The sequence below is a fragment of the Tamandua tetradactyla genome, chromosome 3, assembly GCF_023851605.1.
Source record: "Tamandua tetradactyla isolate mTamTet1 chromosome 3, mTamTet1.pri, whole genome shotgun sequence".
Lineage (NCBI taxonomy): Eukaryota > Metazoa > Chordata > Mammalia > Pilosa > Myrmecophagidae > Tamandua > Tamandua tetradactyla.
This window is the reverse complement of record NC_135329.1, coordinates 214,631,256-214,636,536: the sequence shown is the minus strand read 5'-3', so window position 1 is coordinate 214,636,536 and position 5,281 is coordinate 214,631,256. Positions and strand designations below refer to the sequence as shown.

General features: G+C 51.5%; 1 pseudogene; it reads left to right on the top strand.

The window, feature by feature from the left end:
* Positions 1-870: 870 nt before the first annotated feature.
* LOC143676656 (golgin subfamily A member 2 pseudogene) lies at positions 871-4,498 on the top strand (annotated as a pseudogene).
* Positions 4,499-5,281: the final 783 nt, after the last annotated feature.

Here is a 5,281-nt window from a genome sequence, read left to right as displayed (position 1 = left end):
CTTTATCTATGCGTATGTACAGATGAGTAAAACACACGGGCAAAAAGTAAAGCGCAGGGGGAGCAGATGTTCAAACTAAAAAGTATATACATTAGAGAGATGGAAATATTAGTGGTCAATGAGACAGAGGGTTAAGGGGTATGGTATGCATGCGTTTTTTTTCTGTTTCGTTTATTTTCCTGGAGTGATGCAAATGATCATGGCGATGAATACACAGCGATGTGAGGATATTGTGGCAATTCACTTCCGGGATGAGGGGCAGTGCGGACCCCCGAAGAAGGGGCTCTGATGGGGAGGGAGAGTCTGGGGATGGAGGAGCGGGGCTGGGGATGGGCGAGAAAGGCAGGACATGCTGCAGCCGCAGGAGAAGGACTGTGCGGGCGGGGGATGAGCCTTCCCCTTTCTCGCTCCTCGCCTCTCTCCTGAGCCCAGGATCCAGTCCCGTCTCGGGGGAGTCTGTGGCAGAGGCGGGTCCAGGGCAAGAGGCACAGATGGGCCTCAGGGAGCTGGAGTCACTGACACTTTGCGTGGGAAATGAACAGCCACCATGATGGGAGCTGCGCTTGCACCCTGAGGGCGGGGGCATCCGGGAGTGGGAGGAGGGAGTGGTGGTGCCCCGCTCCCATGGTGGGAGTAGACAGCCTGGCCCCGCCCCTCAGAGGTGGGCAAAGACAACAGCCGCCCCTCCCCCCTGAGTAGGTGGAAACGAGTCCATGGGCAGCCTTCATTGTGACCTCACCCTCCAGGCCCCGCCCACAATACTCTGGCCCCGCCCCCCTCACCTTCATTCTTCTCATTGCCCAATAAGCTGGGAGGCTGAGGCCACGCCCACATTCCATGCTGCCTAGCACCTTCCTGGCCCCTCCTTGCCCTGGCTCAGTCCCACATCGCTGCGGTAGCTAGTGGATGCAAGTCCGCAGTGGTTGCTGGATTCCACGATGTCGCTCCCCCGACCCTTTCCCCTGTCCGAGATGTCGGAAGAAGCCCGACGGCAGAAATTGGCTGCCCTCAGGAAGAAGTTTCGTGCGATTCCACTTCCCGAGATGTTGGAAGAAACCCGACGGCAGAAATTGGCCTCGGCCAGAAAAATGCTATGTGAGTTTCAGCTGAGAAACAATCTTCCCATTCCACCAAGAGGGAAGAAGAGAAAAAAGATGCAAAATGGCCCTGAAACACCAACGTCGGGTGACCACTCGCCTGAGCATGCGCCCAAAGACCGCACCACTGCTGCTTCACCTGCCGATGACACCACCCCTCTTGGCAGTGTCCATCTCGCCTGTGCTAGTTCTCCATGTACTAGTGACATGGCATCACCTGAGAACGATGATGCTGAAAATGGTCCTCTTCCCTTGGAGGAAAACAAGACTACGTCACCTACCGAGAGCCTGCAACAGATTTCAAGACCCATTCATGGGCTCCTGCTTGAGTCATCATCCAACATCAGCGGGAAGGACCAGACATCCTCAAATGACATGAAGGATCTAGAGAACCAATACAAAGAGCCATCACTAGCCCTGGATTCCAGCAGTCCTGCACACAATCCACTCATTAAGAAGATACAAGAGTTGAGCCAAGAGAAACAAGATGCTTTGAATCAATTGGAGGAAGTCAAACAAGAGTTCGAACAAAAGTTGACAGAGAAGCAAAGAGCTCTAAGACAACAGCTACACAAACACATTCAGACAATTGCGATTCTAGTGTCTGAGAAGTGTCAGTTACACACGGCCCTTAGGCACACTCAACAGGCTCTCAGGAAGAAAGCAGGAGAGGCAGAGGATCTTGTAAGTCACCTGCAGTCTTCAAGGCGACGTGTAAGTGAGCTGGAGCTGATGCTGTCCGCTGTCTCTGCTCAGCAGGAGCAGGTGGACAAGACCAACCAAGACGTAAACGAAGAACATGATAACCTCAAAGGAGAGTTCAATACACAAAGCAGAAGCAATGAGGCCCTGAAACAACATAATTCAGAACTAGAAGAGAAACTTTGGGCTTTGCTCATGGAGAAGTCAGCCATGCAGCGAGTGATGGAAGAGCTGCATGGGAAGCTGCAGATGAGAGAACTTGCAGAACCATCACCGCCGCAGCCTGGAGAGCTTAATGGCAACCAGCACTCACAGCAGGCCCCGGAGGAGCGGGCACAGCTGCAGCTGCATGTGGGGCAGCTGACAGAAGCTCTGAAAGATACGCAACGAGACACAGACACGATTGCCGAGGCCCTGAGTGAAGAGCCTGCCTTTTGGCAAGAGCAGGTGCAGGAGTTTTCAGATGAGATGAGAACACTGAGAAAGGAAAAGCTGCAGAACCTGGAGAACAATTTGATGACAACCGAGATAGCTGCACCACCACCCCCAGAAGCCCGCAGCTGAACCCTCTGAGATGGAACAGTGGCTGCAAGCAGAAATCAGCAAGCTGCACAAGAAGCTAGAGCACCTAGCCGGGCAGCTGCAGGCCCAGATGAAGGACAATGAAGGCCTAAGTTGTCTGAACCAGGAGCAGGAGGGGAGGCTGCTGCAGCTGCAGCGGGAAGCTGAGCTCTGGGAAGAGCAGGCAGCAGATCGCAAACACATTCTGGAGACCACGGAGAGCGACTGCATCACCATCAGCCGCACTCTGTCCCAAAACCGTGAGCTCAAGGAGCAGCTGGAAGAACTACAGAATGGCTTTATCAGGCTGAGCAATGAAAACGTGGAGGTGACCAGTGCCCTGCATTCAGAACGCTTTGTTAAGACAGAGCTGGCCAAGAAGCTGGGAGAGCTGCAGGAACACCTGGCAGAACTCAAAGAGATGATGGAACTCAAGAGCAAAGAGGCTCAGGGTTTGCAAGAGCAGCGTGACCAGTACCTGAGCCACCTGCAGCAGTATATAGTTGCCTGGCAGCAGCTCGTGGCTGCCTATCAGCAGCTAGCCACCGAGAAGGAGATGCTGCAAAAGCAGTTAGTGCTGCAGACCCAGCTAGTGCAAAAGCTGCAGCACGAGGGTGTTCAGAGCAAGGCGATGGCTGAGAGGATGTGCCAGGAATTGCGGGGGACACAGGAGCGCCTGGAAGCTGCCCACCAACAGAACCAAAAATTGCAGGCCCAGTTGGGCCTCCTGACCCTGCCTGGGGAAAGAAATGCTGCAGAGAGCAAGCAAGCAGACGAAGAGGATCAGCATCCAGAGCTGAGCATCCCTGAAGACCTAGACAGTCGAGAGGCCATGGAGGCATTTTTGAAATTGGCCACAGCTGGTGCTCAAGAAGAGCGGGCATGTCTGAGGAGGCAGACGAAAGAGCAAAAGCTACGCTGCCAGCACCTGGCACGCCAGGTGACCTCATCTCAGCGTCAGCCAGAGGCGGCCCCTCCCACCAGGACTGGTGGGGAACGTGTATCAGGGGACATTAATCAGGCTCTGCAAGGGGCTGTGAAGAAGCTGCAGCACTGCTTTGCAGAAATTATGGAAGAGAAACTACATTTGAAGAATCGAATGGAAGACCTGGAGGATCGCTACATCCACCTATCCGGAGAGATGGATGCAATTGGTCAGTGCATGGCCCTCGACCGAGATCAGACGGCAGTAATGAACGAGCATCACCATGCAAAAGAGGAGACCATGACCCACTTAGCAGATGACAAAGAAGATAGGAAGGTGACACTCCTCGAGATGCAGGAGCTCAACAAAATACTTCTTGCTGAGCGCAAAAGACGTCATGGAAAGTTTCTGGCAACTGCCCAGAGCCCTGCTGGTCAGGCCACAACAGTTCTCCCAGGCACCCAGGAGCTTGGCGCTGACAACGGCCAGGACCCTCACGCAGTGAAACTGGCAAATGATGGGGGACCTGTAAAGCCAAACTGTTCCAGAGACTCCCACTGCCCAGCAGAAAATGCAACTGCTACATGAGACTCAATACCCCCAGGATCACCATGGCCTGGGCAGTAATCTCTGCATCCCCTTCTTCTACCGGGCTGAGAAGAATGAACAAGTGAAGGTGCTGGTCATCTAAGCCTGTCTCTGGCTGGCTAAACCTGGGGAACTGGGGCCGGGGGCTAGGCCCCCACTTTTGCTCTACCACTCCTTCCCCACCTTCTTCCCTGCCCCCCTTTCCTACCACCCTTTATCCCTAGAGTTAACAAGGTGGGGCCCCTGAGGGGCTCTGTTGTGCCTCAGAGACCCCTTGCTACCTTGGCCAGTTAGGACCATGCTTTAATTTCTAGAGTATGAGTATTTACTTCCAATAAAATTAAAAAAAAAAAAAAGACCAAAAAGTAACAAATAAATGTTTTAAAAATTTTAAAACAAAAAACTAAAAAAAAGTATATAGAGAAAAGGCAGGGCATTTCCATGTGGAAAACTGCTTGTAGAAAAATTTAAAAAGAGGCAATAAAAGAGAGACACAGGCTCAATAAATGTAGCTTCCCTTGAAGAACTGCCTCTTGAAAGGAGCCAAGGCTCACGGGTGGCCTTCAAACCCTCTACCAAGCAGTCCCCTATTCATCGGGACTCAGCCATCCCGTTTAGAGGGGCAGATCCAATCTTTATCCTCAGGGGCTCATACGTCCCCTCTTAGAGGCACTGGTGGGGACACTGGTGCCACTTTCTTCAGCTTCACTATTGGGCACTGTTCACACATTGATTCAGGCAAGGGCATGAGCTGGTGGTGAGACCAGTGTCCCCTCAGAGTGTACATACTGTAACGGTGTGACATTTTGTATATCCTGGAGGCAGGACTGCCCCGTGTATGATAGTGGAGCCTGGAGCCGGCTAATGGAGTGTGGGGCTCCGTATTAGGGGAATGGGGAAACTTATTTATTGATGGATAGAAAAGCAGAGAGGAGGGAAGTGGGAATAGGGTCTGAACCCTAAAGATAACAAGCAAATAGTAGCTATTATTGATAACAGGGTACAGCACAGAGGAAGGAGGGGGGTAGGGCGGTGTACCCTAATGATAGCAACAGGTACATTTATTTTACTTTTAATTCTGAATAAATGGACCCAGCCATCAAACAAATGTTAAGTGAACATGGAATGGATTTATTTATTTATTTTTGAACTTATTTCTTTAAATTTTTAAAAATGTTTGCAAATATGCTCCCTCCCCCATCCCTCCACCACACCCTCCCCGAGAAATCTGTAATCTGCTATCTTGTGAATCTACCATTTCTAGTAAACGCTTATAAGTATCGTAACATTTCTGTCCTTGTGTGTCTTCCTTGTCTCACTGAACATATTTCAAGGTTCTTCCATGTTGCAGCACGTCTCATTGCTTCCTATTTCTCATGGCCAACAATATTCTCCTGTGTGTATGTAC